The sequence below is a fragment of the Hemicordylus capensis genome, chromosome 2 (genome assembly GCF_027244095.1).
Source record: "Hemicordylus capensis ecotype Gifberg chromosome 2, rHemCap1.1.pri, whole genome shotgun sequence".
NCBI lineage: Eukaryota > Metazoa > Chordata > Lepidosauria > Squamata > Cordylidae > Hemicordylus > Hemicordylus capensis.
The window spans coordinates 232,607,740-232,624,142 of record NC_069658.1 but is presented as its reverse complement, the minus strand read 5'-3'; the positions used below and the strand labels follow the sequence as shown (position 1 = coordinate 232,624,142).

The 16,403-nt window shown below is 46.7% G+C and overlaps 1 pseudogene; it reads left to right on the top strand.

The window, feature by feature from the left end:
* The window catches only part of LOC128343839 (zinc finger protein 197-like), a 39,251-nt pseudogene extending 23,299 nt beyond the window's left edge, over positions 1 to 15,952 (top strand).
* The last annotated feature ends 451 nt before the right edge of the window (positions 15,953 to 16,403 follow it).

Below are 16,403 nucleotides of genomic sequence, written 5' to 3'. Positions count from 1 at the left end.
TTTCATATGTGGTGGACCTGTGGGAAGGCTAAAGCCTATTGGATATGATATATAATGAACTAAAGAAAATATTTAAAATGACATTTCCTAAGAAGCCAGAATCCTTCCTGCTGGGAATAACACAAGGTGCAATTTCTACAACTAATTTAACATTTTTTATGTATGCCTCTACGGCGGCCAGAATTATATATGCACAGAAATGGAGGAGTAGTGGACTGCCTTCAAAAGAAGACTGGCTGATAAAAATTTTGGAATATGCGGAGATGGCAAAACTTACAGCACTATTAAGAGATCAAAACCTGGAATGTTTTAAAGAAGATTGGAAACCATTCTTCTTGTATCTAAAGAATTATTTTCCTACCGTAATTGTGGTCCTCAGGAACAGGAGCACAGATCTCTTTGTAAGGCTTCACCGAAGATATATTGTATGTATTTTTAATTGGGTTCCCCTGAGGAGTGTGAAGTGTGACCTTCTTCCCTTCAAGCTTGTCCACAATGTAGGGACCTAGATAGTCGTGCTCAAATTTCGCACCCTTCCGTGTTCTCTTTCTGTGATGCAAAAGCAGTACTTTATCACCCACGCTGACATTCGTAATACCCTTTTGGGATGTTTTCCTCGCCCTGTACTGCTGCTGCTGCCTTTCTTGTGCCTTCTGAATGTTTTCCTGGGCTGCTTCCACAGTTGCTTTGAACGGCCAGTACACCAACTTGTTAAGCATAACCATCGACCTACTGTCTGTGCATGCACCCACGCACACACAGAAACACACACACACACCACTGAATGATGTTGTGGGGTTAGCGGAATATGAGAGGGTGCTGAACACTGACAATCCTCCATAAAAGAACACCCATTGGAGATGTGAAGGGGTGGGGGGTGGGGGAGTGGAATCTGCTTTGTCCCAGCGCAGAAGTTGAAGCATGGTGCCTGGATACTGATTGGATCCACCCATCGGAGGAGGACTGGGACTCAGGACAGCCTTGTGCATCAGAGATGTAGACACATCCAAAAAGCCTGCCTGGTTGAAATCTGTGGGGTAGGTGTTACCACACCTCTAGTAGGTGAACCTGTGTCCCCAAATAATATGTTGGGGCAGTGCAAACGGACTGGTGTCCAGGACTGGAACTCAGGACCTGTGCGTGCAAACAGCAGTGACTCTGCTACAACCCCACCCAATGAGAGCTTTTCACCAGCTCATAAGGGGATGTGACAGATGCAGCTAGCAAAGCTGCACAATTGATCAGGCTTGCCCATGATCCCAAAGCACAAGATGATTTTAATGCTTAGAAGATAATGAATGAAATCGTGCACATAATTTTCAAAAATGTAGTTTAATTTCTCATTTAATAACCAGGGGATGTAGAGGGACGGGGGGAGTGGGATCTTCTAGGTCCCAGCCCATGAGTGGAAGCATGCTCCCTGAAAACAGATTGGAGCACAGTGCACAACTGGAACTCAGGGCAGCCGTGTGCCCCCGAGATGAGGAACCACCAGAGAAGCCTGCCTGGTTTGGGCAAACTGACAGGGGCAGGGAAAACTGACAGCCTCGTGCATCAGAAATGCAGACCCCTTTAAAAAGCACTTCAGGGTGATACTATCTAACAGGGACAGGGGTAGTGGGATCTGCTGGGGCTGGGTCCCAGCCCAGGAATGGAAGCATGGTCCCTGGAAACTGATTGGAGCCTTGTTGAGGACCGGAACTCAGGACAGCCTTGCGCTTTCAAGATGAGGACCCCTTTAAAAAGTCCGCCTGGTTGGTACAATCTGACAGGGACAGGGATAGTGGGATCTTGTGGGTCCCAGCCCAGGAGCCAAGCATGGTCCCTGGAAACTGACTTGATCCCAGCGGAGGACTGGAACTCAGGACAGCCTAATGCATCAGAGATGCGGACCTATCAGAGAAGCGTGCCCAGTTGGTGCAATCTGACAAGGACAGGGAAAACTGACAGCCTAGTGCATCAGAGATGCAGACCCATCAGAAAAGCCTTCCTGGTTGAAATCTGTGGGGTAGGTGGAACCACACCTTTAATAGCTAAACCTGTGTCCCCCAAAAATATGTTGGGGCCAGTACAATCTGTACTCGTGTCCAGGACTGGAACTCAGGACCTGTTCGTGAAAACAGCAGTGATCCTGTTACAACCCCACACAAGGAGAGCTTCTGACCTGATCATAGAGGATGTGGCAGATGCAGCTAGCAAAATTGCACAATTGATTAGGCCTGCCCATGCTCCCAAAGCACAAGACGATTTTAATATTTTGAAGATAACGAATGACCTTGTACCCAAAAAATTTGCAAATATCTGGTACATAATTTTTAAAAATGTAGTTTAATTTCTCATTTAATAACCAAACCTCTAACAGCTGAATCTGTAACCAGGATAAAACATCTTAAACATAATTTTCAAAAAAGTAATTTTTAATGTTTTGAAGATAATGCATGACATTGCTCATAAGAGGACGTTACAGATCAATCTGTACCCAGGATGAGACATCTTAAACATAATTTTCAATAATGTAATTTTTCATGTTTTGAAGATAATGAATTACGTTACTGCCCATGTTCCCAAAGCACCAAAATATTTTAATGCTTTGTTAAAAACAACAACATTTAAAACATCTTAAACATTTTTAACAATCTTAAACATCAGTTTTAAAAAAACATTTAAAACATCTTAAACATTATTTTTAATCATCTTAAACATTTAAAACATCATAAACATTAAACATTATTACACTGCTGCAAAAGTCTCTTCAAGGTATGGGCAACTGAGTGGCTACAAATGGGGACTGAGCATGAGCAACGACACGGAAGTAGTAGCAAGATCTGAGCGGCAGCGGAAAAGATCACACTAGCGGGTCATCAAACCCTGCTGGAAACCCTGCTGGGCAGGGCTCGTCGAGGGGCAGGGTAAAGCGATGCTACAGAGGAATTTCTTAGGGAGATCCTTGCAGACAGAGGAACCCAGTAGGGGGGAGAGGCCTATCCCGGGGCTCCCCAGACCCTTCCCCCTTCACCCCCCACCCTCCTGCCTTGCACTTTCCTTCCCTGGGAGCCAGACCCCTTCCACGTGCACTTTGCACCCCTCGGAAGGTTGTGGGGAGCGGCTGATGCTGCAGGTGAGAGATGCAGGCGGAGGGGCCGGTGGGGAGCGGGATCCTCCTCAACCTGCTTCTGGGCTAGCCTGGGGCGTGGCGGGGGAGGGGGGGGCCCTGCCGACCCCTGGGACACTGGCGGCCTCCCTCTGCCTGGCCACATGGCTGAATCTAGCTTCCAACTCCTCTGCTCTTCTCCCCGTTCCTTACCCCTTTCTTCTGGGGATCTCGCTAGGTCAGGGGTCTGTCCCCACCCCAGCTCTTCCCGCTTTGATAATTGCAATCTCTTAATGCCTTCGAATGAATTCAAAATTATCTTCATTTCTGAAGTCATTAAGCACCTAGACGTCCTTCTATCTCTTGGCTTGGTTTGCTGTTCTTCTTGTTTGTCAGCTCTGTTAAGTCAGATGGGGTCTTTTTCTTTCTTTTCAGATTTCCCTTCTGTTTTCAATCAGTTCTTGTAGGAGTCTTGCCATTGCATAAATGGGGTGGGGGTTCACTGTGCACTAATATCACACCCCACAATCTTCCTTGGTGAGAGTAACAACTTTGCTGCCACATATTTAAAAAAAAACCCAGCAGAGTTGGGGGCTGGGTAAGAGTCCTCTTGTCAGGGGGTTACCGAGCCCCTCCTCCAATGAGCCACTCTCCAGCCCCTACATTGAGCTCAGTCACCTCCCCCTCCCCTTTGCACACAAACGAAAAGGGAAGGGAGGAACCTCCATTCAGGCAAGTTACTAAAAAGGAGAATTTCATTAAAAGATTCGCCATAGGAAAGAGCAGAGGAAGTGTTTGTCTCTAGAAGATTGATGAATCTGAGCTATCCCAGTGAAGTTGTGATGTAAAATGTGTGTTGATTGGTGCTTCTCTCTGATTCACAGGATTCTCTCCCTGCCCCCCATTTCTCAATTAGAAGTGAAGTTTTGCAGGTAAATCAAGTGTTTATTTGGAGAGCGATAAATAACTTGACAAGGAAGACTCTTTGATCATATAAGACTAACTGGTGTTCTAAGAAAACCTTCTGGCTGCATTGGAAGTTTCATTGGTATCAAAGAAGAAAATGGATTTGCAAAGCCCAGTAATGTATCAGGGGCAGGTGCAGAAAAAGACCCCCCAAAGCATCCAGGCTGGGAGTGGCAAGGGATTCTGGGAAAGAATGGTGCAAAAGATCCTGAAAGGAGACCCCACCAGCACCGATGTCGAATGCCAGAGACTCAGGCATCTCCCATACCAGGAGGCTGAAGGGCCCCGAGACGTTTGCAGCAGACTCCACACCCGTTGCCATCAGTGGCTGAAGCCAGAAAAGCACACCAAAGCTCAGATGCTGGACCTGGTGATCCTGGAGCAGTTCCTGACTGTCCTTCCCCCGGAGATGGAGAGCTGGGTCAGAGAATGTGGAGCAGAGACCAGTTCCCAGGCAGTGGCCCTGGCAGAAGGTTTCCTCCTGAGCCAGGCAGAGGAGAAGAGGCAGGAGGAGCAGCAGGTGAGAAGCAGGGCTGTTTTATGCAGGTAGTTTCAGGGGGCTGAGACCCTTTAGGATTATGCCACCAGTTGCCAAGTAGGGTCCTCCTGCAAGCAGAGCCAGCGTCCTTTTCTTCCTATCTGGCAGAAGTTTAGTGCTCACAGTCAGCCAAGCTGCTGTATTAGCAATGGAAGCTGCAAAGAGAGCAAGAAATGGTACGGGAGTGACACCAGCTTCTCCCCTCCTGTCTCTTCGCTGGCTGGGAAGTTTTACAATCCTGCCAGGGCTGGATTTGTATCCCAATCCACTAGTCCTCATGCACCTTCCCTAAGCAAGCCAGGCCTGTGAATGGGTAGGGATGTGCATGGAATCAGGTGCAGGTGGCTGATGGTGGGGTGTGTGTGTCTCACTTTAAGGGTGAGGGAGAGTGCAATTACCCCTCTCTTCACTTTCCCCACACCAGCGCCCGGTATTTCACAGGTCCTTTTGGGCATCAGCATACTTCTCTGCTGCCCTCTTTACTCTTCAGCCGGAAGTGGCTGGTGTGTGTGTGCCCTCCAGGCGTGAGTGCAGTGTGCGAGTGTGTGTGTGCCAGCTACTTCCAGCCGAAGAGCAAATGGGGGTGGCAGGGAAGTACACTGCTGCCCGGCAGTAGGGGTCAAATACTGGGCTCTGATGGAGGGCAAAGCGGAGGGAGGGGTCAGTGCACCCTCCCTTGCCCTTAAAGAGACACATGCCTGCCCTCGAACTTCGAACCCCCCAGTGTTTGAACCAATTTGGAGGCCTGTAAAAGGGCCTTGGAACAGGCTCATGTAAGGCTTCCAGGGCAGACTGCCTGCCCAGCCTGGCTTCAGCCTCTGCTGCCGAGAGGAGAGGGCCTCCAGCTCCCCTCCCAGTGGGATTCTCTCCCTCCCAGGAAGTCGAGCATCTCCTCCAAGTGTCTTGTGCGGCCCCCAGGAGGGTCTTCTCAGCTGTGAGGCTCCTGCTATGGGGTGCTTTCCCCAGAGATGACTGTCTGACGCCCATCTCATGTCTCTTTGGCACTCGGGAAAAACACACCCCTTTTTATTTCCTCTGGCCATTTAAAAACATCATCTGAGGATGTTGTTCTTCATCCAGCTGCCTGATGGGCACTTTATCTCCTCTTGCTTTAAGTCAGGGCAGCTCAACTTCAGCCGTCCTGCTGGTGTTGGCCTACAACTCCCATAATTCCTGGCTCTTGGCCACTGTGGCTGTGGATTATGGGAGTTATAGTCCAAAAACAGCTGGGGGAGAGTCTAAGTTGATCAGGCCTGCTTTAGGGCTTTATTGTTCATAGTTTTCATGTCCTCTTTTTAAAGAAAATGTCTTTGTATTGTCTGCCCTGAGGGGATTTCTACCAGAGCTGTGTGAGGTATCAATATAATAGAAATGAATGTTCCATTCCCTTTCTTCATCCCTCTTCCCTTTCTCCTCTTCCAGGCACTGGGTATGTTAGCCAACATGGCCACTGATCCCCTGCAGGCAGAGAAGGCTCCGTCAGATACCAGGCAGAGGCTGCTTTTCAAGGCGATCGTGCAGGAGGAGGGGGATGGAGGAACCACTTCACTGGGTAAGGATGGATGGGGTGTGTTTCATTTTGGCCCTCTCCTGAAATCCCTAGATTGCTTTTACGTTCCCTTTAAGTCCCTGTGCAAGAGACGCTTTTCTCTAGGCTCTCTGAAGTTTTCAGTAACTTCACATTGAGACTCCAAAAAACATTGTTGAGACAGATTGATTTTTCTCAGTCCCTGTAATGCAAAATGCTTAAAAGCATAAAGCACATTTCCTTTCTTTACTTCACAGGCTGTGAAATGTCCCTGAACGTTCTTTCTAGTCCTTCTCCTCTTGTTGGTGGAGAGGAAGGTATTGCTGTGCGGTCACCGGATCAGGTAGGAGAAGCATCATGGGAGGAAGAGGCAGGCCTCACCTGTCTCTGGGTGGGAAAATTTCTCTTTCCCTTTTCTCTTTTGATTAAAAATGCCCCCTTGGAAGACAAAAGTTGCTGCTAATGCAACTCTGGAAGATCCTTCAGAGGAATATCCAGCCATCTCTTTTCTAACAATATCCAGGTAGAGAAACTGCTTTCTTCATCTTTCAGGGACCCGTGTCCTTTGAGGAGGTGGCTGTGTGTTTCTCCGAGGAGGAGTGGGCTCTGCTGGATCCTGGCCAAAGGGCTCTGCACAGGGAAGTCATGGAGGAGACTTCTGGGCATCTGGCCTGGCTGGGTAAGGCTCCCTCTTTCCCTTTGATGGATGTGGAAAGCAGGAATTGCTGCTATTGCCAGTCCGTATCAATGTGTTGTGAGGATGTCAGCAGCTGGTCCACTTTTCTTGGATATTCCCCTTGGTTAAAGAGAAGATTGAGTCCCAACCTGAGCCTGAAAGGGGTCATTCCTGACTGAGTGTGCCTGCAGAATGCACAGAACCCGACACATGTCATGGAGCAAATCTCTCACTGCAAATGCACAGCAGACAGAGGTTTCGCCATGACACAAGTGACCAGACCCAACCTCATCTCTCGGGAAGGAAGGGCAGGCACACCTGGCAAGGAAACCACATTCCTCTGCCTTTATCTGAGATCCAGCAAAAGAAAACAGCATTTGAGCGTGTGTGTGTGTGTGCACACACGCACATGCTTTGATTGAAAAAAGTAAGCCACATGAGAGAAGTCTTCTTTCTTCTTTTTGTGTATGCAGTAGGTTGGCCTCAGGAAGGGGTGGGCTTAAGGAATTGCAGTGATACATGCCAGGGAACCAGTCTAGACTCATCATGGGCCAATGCCAGCCCTCAAGCCAAAACAAAACCACCTGTGCTCCACAACGGCCTCCAATGGGTGCTGGCCCTGGGGCTCTAGGCCATCATCATGGGCTGGTGGAGAGCGTGCATGTCTGCATGTGTCAGCAGCACTAGCGGGCAGCCTGTGACCCATTCGGGGTTGGCCAGGGTGAGCTGGTGCAGCAGCTGGGGGTGACCATAAGTCACTCGCCCCCCACATCCAGCTCGGGGTAGCCCAGCAGGGGGAAATTGGCCTTCAGGAAGACCGGCTGCTCCAGCGAGTCAGCATCCAAATGTGAGCGATGGGGTCTCACCACATCCCCGGCCCTGGAGAACACCCTCTCACTCTGGACACGGGTTGGGGAGCAAGAGAGCAGCCGCACGGCAATGGTTACCAAGTCCGGCCAGACTTATTTATTTATTTTATTCATAGATTTGGTTTATATACTGCCCTTCCCAAAATGGCTCAGGGAAGTTTACATCAAAATAAAAACAATTAAAATTATTTAAAACCAACATTAAAATTTTAAAACCAACAATCTAATTCAAAGCCTGGGTGAACAAATGTGTCTTCAGTGCCTTTTTAAAAGTTGCCAGAGATGGGGAGGCTCTTATTTCAACAGGGTGCGCATTCCAAAGTCCAATTTTTCTTTAACTTCAGTGTGTGCGATGTTATCAGCCTGGAGAATGCCCAAGTATTTGTAATGTTCTTTCTCTTCCAGGTTCTTGATGTTGCTTCCATTGGGCAGTTCTATTCCTTCTGTTTTTCTTATTTTTCCTCTGTTCATTATTAATGCAGCACACTTGTCTAGTCCAAACTCCATTGCTATATTGCTACTGCTCTCTATATATCGCTACTGCTACTCCATTGCTATATCGCTAGTCCAAACTCCATTATTATTATTATTATTATTATTATTAACAATATTGATAACAAAATTCTGACATCCCAGGGCCTTGGGAAGGACTCGATGTCTGGATAAAACAAACCAGTCAATAACACCTGTCTGACTGTGTAAATAAATAATAATAATAATAAAATTTTTATACTGCCATTCCAAAGGGCTCAGGGCGGTTTACATTAAAACACCATTAAAATCCATTAACAGTTAAAATTTGTGAACTGTTCACAAATACCTAATTGTACATGCCTCCCCAGTGGTCAGAGTAGTCTCGAGCTCCCCCATTGTCTTCTCCAGGCGAAGAGCAGCAGGCAAAGTCGGGCTCAGAGCTGCCGTCTCAGCACAAAAGCAGCTTGCTGCAAGGGAGAACGGCTCGAGTGTCAAGGCCATCTCAGAAAGGAGCTTCCACTCAGCACATGGGCACCATTATTGGTGATCAGGCAGCCCCTGCAGAAGTTTGGATGCCCGGGGAGCCATTCCTCCACTGGGCGCCTGATGACCACCAACTGCTCCTCCGATGTGTGCTCAGTGGCCAGAGGCTCTATACGCAGCAGCAGAAGATGCAGCTCTGTCTCCTTTAGGGGTGCCTTCCAGCGCTCTAGGATGAGTCGCTCCTGTCTCGAGACCTATCCGAAGACAAAAAAGGAATAGCTGCAGAGACTGGAACAAGATTAATATGAAGCTGCCTTTGACTAAGTCAGGCCACTGGTCCTGCTAGCTCAGGATTGTCTACCTAGACGGGCAGTGACTTCTCCAAGGTGGCAGGCAGAAGCTCTCTCTGGAGATACCAGTTAGGGAACTTGGAACCTTTTTCATTCAAGAATGCAGAGGCTCTTCCCAGAGCGGCCCCATCCCAGTGAGGTAAGGGGGCAGGTTAAAATGATTGAAAAATTGTATTCCGCCTGAGGGAAATGCTTCTGCAATACCACATCTTGCATGTAGTTGGACTAAGTTCTGATCAACAGACGCTGCTTAGCACATGGCTGGATTTGTCCCTCCACTACATCTTTTCCTTGGTTTTAACTGCAATGCTGTTTCTAGGTTTTTTTTTCTTGGGTTGAGGCTTTGTTCTTCCCTCACCAAAATTCTCTTTTTATTTTATTCTCTTTTCTTTTGATTCCGAAAGTGCAGAGAAGAAAAACTGAAGAAAAAGAGAATAAGAATTCAGCAGCTTCTGAGGGAACAGACCTGCATGCAATTCCGGTTGAAGATAAGGCTAGTAACCAGACTTTAAGTGGAAGCATCTTAACTAATAAATCACACCTTGGTCCACATCACAGTATCCATACAAGCATGAAAGCCTATCAATGCACAGTGTGTGGGAATGGCTTCAGGAATTGGTTGAGCTTGTATGAACATCAAAAAAAGCACATGGGAGAGAAACTGTGCTTGGAGTGTGGAAAGAGATTCAGTTGTGATACTGATCTTGCAGTCCACCAGTGTGTATGCAAAGAAGATACATGTTCTAAATACAGAAAGAGCTTCAATGGCAGAGATGAGCTTCCTTCCTATCAAAGTTACCACACAGGAGAGAAACTATATACATGCTCAGAGTGTGGAAAGAGTTTAAGTTGGAAGTCAGACCTTTCTGCTCATCAAAGAATCCATGTAGGGGAGAAACCATATACGTGCTCAGAGTGTGAAAGGAGCTTCATATGGAAGGAGAAACGTTCTGTCCATCATAGAATCCACACAGGGGAGAAACCATATACGTGCTCAGAGTGTGGAAAGAGCTTCGGTCAGAAGTACAAGCTTTCTATCCATCAAAGAATCCACACAGGGAAGAAACCATATACGTGTAAACAGTGTGGAAAGAGCTTCCGACAGAATGACAAGCTCATTATCCATCAAAGAATCCACACAGGGGAGAAACCATATAGGTGCTCAGAGTGTGGAAGGAGCTTCAGTCAGAACAGCAATCTCTCTGCCCATCAAAGACTTCACACAGGGGATAAACCATATAAGTGCTCAGAGTGTGGAATGAGCTTCGGTCAGAAATACAAGCTTTCTATCCATCAAAGAATCCACACAGGGGAGAAACCATATGCGTGCTTAGAGTGTGGAAAGAGCTTCAGTGATATGTGGAGCCTTTCTGCCCATCAAAAAATCCACACAGGGGAGAAACCATATATGTGTTCAGAGTGTGGAAAGAGCTTCACATACAAAAGCAATCTCTCTTCCCATCAAAGAATACACACGGGGCAGAAAGCATATTCGTGTTCAGAGTGTGGAAGGAGCTTCAGGCAGAAAGGCAGTCTTTCTACCCATCAAAGAATCCATACAGGGGAGAAACCATATTCGTGTTCAGAGTGTGGAAAGAGCTTCAGACGGAAGGGCCATCTCTCTGCCCATCAAAGACTTCACACAGGGGAGAAACCATATACGTGCACAGAGTGTGGAATGAGCTTCAGTCAGAAATACAAGCTTTCTACCCATCAAAGAATCCACACAGGGGGGAAACCATATAGGTGCTCAGATTGTGGAAAGAGCTTCAGTGCTAAGGGCAGCCTTTCTGCCCATCAAAAAATCCACACAGGGGAGAAACCATATGTGTGCTTAGAGTGTGGAAAGAGCTTCAGTGATAAGGGCAGTCTTTCTGCCCATCAAAAAATCCACACAGGGGAGAAACCATATATGTGTTCAGAGTGTGGAAAGAGCTTCAGACGGAAGGCCCATCTCTCTTCCCATCAAAGAATGCACACAAGGGAAAAACCATATTCGTGTTCAGAGTGTGGAAAGAGCTTCAGTCAGAAGGGCAGTCTTTCTGCCCATCAAAGAATCCATACAGGGGAGAAACCATATTCGTGTTCAGAGTGTGGAAAGAGCTTCAGTCAGAACAGCAATCTCTCTGCCCATCAAAGACTTCACACAGGGGAGAAACCATATACGTGCTCAGTGTGTGGAAAGAGCTACAATCAGAAGTACAAGCTTTCTGCCCATCAAAGAATCCACACAGGGGAGAAACTATATATGTGCTCAGTGTGTGGAAAGAGCTTCAATCAGAAGTACAAGCTTTCTATCCATCAAAGAATCCACACGGGAGAAACCATATATGTGCCCAGTGTGTGAAAAGAGCTTCAGGCAGAAATACAAACTTTCTGCCCATCAAAGAATCCACACAGGGGAGAAACCATATATGTGTCCAGTGTGTGGAAAGAACTTCAATCAGAAGTACAAGCTTTCTATCCATCAAAGAATCACACGGGAGAAACCATATACGTGTTCCGATTGTGAAAAGAGCTTCAGGCAGAAGTACAAACTTTCTGCCCATCAAAGAATCCACCAAGAGTGTACTGAGCAGCCTACCAGCCCTGATGGAGTTAACAGGAAAAGGACCCATGACCTTTATGGACGGACTGACAATGCTGGGTCCCGAACAATTAACCAGGCAGGCAGGACTAGAGGGTAAAGATGTGCACGAACCAGTTTTGCTGTCCTATTCAGAGGTCCAGCATTTGGACAGGTTTGGCAGTAGAGGTTTTCTTTTAAGGAATAGAGCAGGTGCTGTTACCCGGCCACCTTTCCCCCTCTGGCACTGCCACCGAAACCACTGGCGTATGGCTGCAAGAAGGTATCCAGTTGCCTCCTGCCAGCAGTTTCGGTGGCAGTGCCAGCAGGGGAAATGTGGCAGGAGGGGCATAATGGCACCCTCCCTACTCCTTCAAGGTAAGCCCCCTGCCGCCAAACCATCTGCCCGACACTTCATTCGAACTGTTTGACAGGGCTCCTAGGGCTGCTGGGTAGAAGAAAAGAGAGTTGACCAGGTGAGAGGGAAATGATGGGTGCTGAGCACATTCCATCCCAGTGAATCTGCAGAAATTGGTGAGACTGATTTGCAGGGGCTTGGATCTTGCCAGGGCTTTGGGGAGATTCAAGGGGCAGAAAGCCATGCTGTGGCTTTCGGACGTTAGTGCAGGAGGAAGTAGTGCAGGAGGAATTATTGCATCAGAGGTAGTTTTACGTTGTGAGTGTTGCTGTGCATCTCTGAAATATCTGTTCCTAGTAAGTGAGTAACTAAGAACACACCACCTACGAAAAGATCTGTTGTCTTGAATATTCTTGTAATCAAGCTAAGGGTTTCTAAATGCAACCCAAAAGTCGAAACCTAAGACCTCCTGGTCTGTAGGAACTTATCAAAAGGGTTTTCTCGGTTTTTAGAAACCCTCACAGTGTGTTTGATTAAATGTGGTTGGAGGGGGGAGGGGAAGCCTCTAGTGCAATCCATCTCCAAAGAGGGACACTAAGCCAGCTATGGTTAGCTCACCATGTGCAGGCATACAGGTGGGGAGGAGAAGTTGTTTTTATCTTTGCCGGTTAGCAAGGGGAAGTCAAATTTGAAACTGGGATTTTTAATCACTCCAATTCCAGTTAAGAAAACTTATTAAGGAGTGATTTGGTGGCAGCAATTTAAACTACCAGAGTATCTTATTTACCTTTTGTCTTAAAAGTTCAAGATTAAGTTGCTTTGAGCAATGTGAGTCAGTTTCTCAGATTGCAAGGGAGGGGTGACTCCGCTAATAAAGTCTCCCTCATGAGTAGCTGGCCAAGACCGGTCAGTGGGTTGATTCTTTACAGAGAAAAACTCTATCCATGCTCAGTGTATGGAAGGAGCTTCACTTGGAAGGGTTGAATTTCTGTCCATCAAAATATCCACACAACTGAGAAACTGTACACGTGCTCACAGTGTGGAAAGAGCTTCAGTCAGAAAGACAATCTTTCTGTCCACCAAATAATCCATACAGGGAGAGACACCACATACATGCTCAGAGTGTGGAAACAGCTTCATTAAGAAGGCCAACTTTTCTGCCTGCCACAAACAGCATCCCGCCCTCCCAGTCTGGACTCTGCTTGAGAGGGGTGCTGATGAAACTCTTCAGGAGTGCTGGCTAACCTCTTCAGTGGTACTTTTGGACTAGTGTGGGATATCAGTGTGACTATATGGAAGCGTCGATGACAGTGTCTGAGCCCCTCTGAGCAATGGGCACCTTGTCCTGGATGGCAAAAGTCCCCGTTCAGAACTGGACGTACACTAGAGGATGTAGTCTTATCTGCCACTGCTCCATCCATCTCTGTAAATGCTTATCCTGAGCAAAGCCAGGGGGTCTTGAGAGGACTCATGTGTAACTTGGAACCAGCAAGCTGGATGCCAAAGATCTGGAGGGCAGTGCAATCGGTAGGAGAGGGGAGCCAGGGCCCCGTAAAATGGTATTCTTGGGCCGTCCTCATGATATGAACCGAGGGTCTGTTCCTGATTCCCCTAAGAGCCTGAACTGCTGGACGCCTGGCTGTAGTCCTTCTAAGGCTCCTTCCGTCCATGCTTTTTGATTGCTGGGGGAAATAATGGGCTTGCTATCAGTAAGGACACCTCCCTTCTTTCCACATATTACCATTGTGTTGGACATTGACTGCAATCTGGGGCATAAAGTGGCCTTTGTCAACACATGGCTGAAGCGAGTACAGGCGAGAAGCACACACGTTCCCTTGAGAAACTAACTCGGAGGAATTCCAAGCCGCATCCCCCTTATGGGACGAAATGCTGCTTGAATGCATTTCAGCTGCAAGTAGAAACTTTTCAAGGTAAAAGATAGCATTAGTTTGGAAGACAAAGCCTAGGATTAAAATGAAAGTGAGGTAAAAGTTTATCTGGAGGACTTGCATCTGGGTACAGAGATGGAGCTCCTGTCCAGACTTTGAGCTGGGATGAATGGAACCATTTTTTCCAAAGCGAGCCCCAACCTTTTTGGAAGGAAGTTCCACCTGGTACAAGCGTGGACTGGCCCTGTTTACCAAGTGGGTGGGGCCATCTCATCAGTGGGACATTGAATGCTGTTTGGCTGGAAATTTCCTCTATATGACTGATTGGCCAACGTCCCACACAGTAGGGTGATTGTTCCAGCCAAGATGTCTGTTTTTGTCTTGCTGGATGATGCCCAACTTGTGGGAAGCTTGCAGGTGCAAGCATGCTGAGTTAAATCCTGAATCCATTGCTCTGTGATCATTTTGCAATCCCAGGAATTTGAGATTTCCACGCCCAGCTACTGTGACTCTGACATACGCATAGCATGTCTAGTCATGACTTCATGGGTCCATAACTGCTTTTGAACCTCTCGGTGCCATGAGAATAGTAGTGAGGCTCTCATCACAGATTTTACTAAATGCCATTGTGGTTGGGGGTTATGGGAGTTTAAGTCCACCAGCATCTAGGGACCCAGGGTTGAGAACCCCTAATATTCCATGTTTGCAAAAGATTCCAAATTTAATGATTTTAATGCTTATATTATTTTAATTGTAAACTGCCCAGAGATGTACGTTTTGGGCAGTATAGAAGTCTGTTTGTTAGACAGACAGACAGACAGACAGACAGACAGACAGATAGATAGATAGATAGATAGATAGATAGATAGATAGACAGACTTAAACTTGAAACCCCTTTACTAACTGCTGGTCCTGGAAACTGCACATGAAGAATGTAGCAGTCCTTGAAACTCTGCACGAAGAATTTAGTGGTCCTTGACTCCAAAAAGGCAGAGAAACACTGGTTCAGATCAAGTACAGGCCAGTGGGTGTGCTTGTTTTTATCAGTGCAGAGGTTTCCCTTTGGTTCATTATGCCTACAACATCCCAAGGATTAAAGACTGAAAGCCTTTTCTGAAAACTATGTGCTAAAAACATGTGCTGACATGAAAAAGAAATTCAGGTCAGGGTTACAAAATGCATTACACATTGCAATGTAATACCTGTGTGTGCAATCTCTGAGTGCAACCTGTTTCGGCCATAGGGGAGAATGGGGAAACCCAAAACACCCCATTGTTCCCATGGGTCGCTCCTAAGGACACCAAGGTTCCAAAGCCAAGATGCCTCTAAATGCCAGTTGCAGGGGAGCAAGAGCAGGAGAGAGGGCCTGCCCTCACCACTAGCCTCTGGGTTTCTCAGAAGCATCTGGTGGGCCACTATGTGAAACAGGATGCTCGACTAGATAGGCCTTTGGCCTGATCCGGCAGGGCAGTTCTTATGTTCAGTTGAGTGGTGTGGTAGGGCATGATGGGTGCTACCTACCACCCAACCCTCTAAAGAAATGGGCAAGTGGATGACTTTTAACAAATTGTTAACCTTTTAGGATCCTATGGTGGTTTGGGGGAAAGGTTAAAAATGTATTGATCTGCAGCATTCCCCTTTTGCCATCTCCCATGGCCATCTCCCAGTGCTAGGAGGGGCCTCTTCTGCAGGAACCAGAGACCATGGGGCACCTGGAAAGGGACATATAAGCATTGGGAAAATACATGGGGATATCTGGGAAACTAATTTGGTTAGAGAGAGAGAGAGAGAGACAAACACAGAGATTTATTGTATGTGTTTTTAAAACTTTTAATTAATTTGTATTTTTATATCCCAATTTAATATTTTTATTGTGTAACTGTTTTATAGTCTTATATGGTATTAAATGTTTTGTAAACCACATTGAGATGGTTTTTTATACCACCCTTTTATACCACCTTGAAAGGTGCTATAAAAATTTAATGATCAATATTTAGGGTTTGTTCAGGGCTGCAGTTTTTTAGTATGAATGTGATAAATCGTAGCATGCACAGTATCACTTGTAATCTGCTGCTGAATGTTAACACATTTCAACTGTGTTTAAATCTATTTTACTTTATGCTGCTCAAAGACCAAAATAAACCGTATCTATCTGTTTGTCTGATTAGCATCTGGGAAATGTCTTTCCTCATAGTATTGTACCCATGGCAGCAAGGGAGTGGCGCATGGACTTGCAAGGGAATGCGAGGAGGTGGGAGGGGCTCAGGGTGGGGCAAATGGACTTCTGAGAAAGCCCAAGGTGGGCAAATGCAAAGTAATGGAGGCCTTGTGAGGCAGGGTGGTACAAAGAGATTGCACAAAGTCGTTACAGTTGATATGGTGTGGAAGTTAAGCTGGGCACCTTAACTTGCAACTTCCATGCATTTCAGAGCATGAGTGAAAATGTAAAGCATCTTAAACCAAAAGGTTTTTGGATGACTGGATATAAACTTGCTGCCTGAAGATTGCACTTCATGCATCTGATGGAAGTCCATGAATGTAAATGCCACACTGTGTGGCTTAGCTGACATACCACATAGCAGATGTCTGCGCAGTAACACTGTCTGCAGACAAAT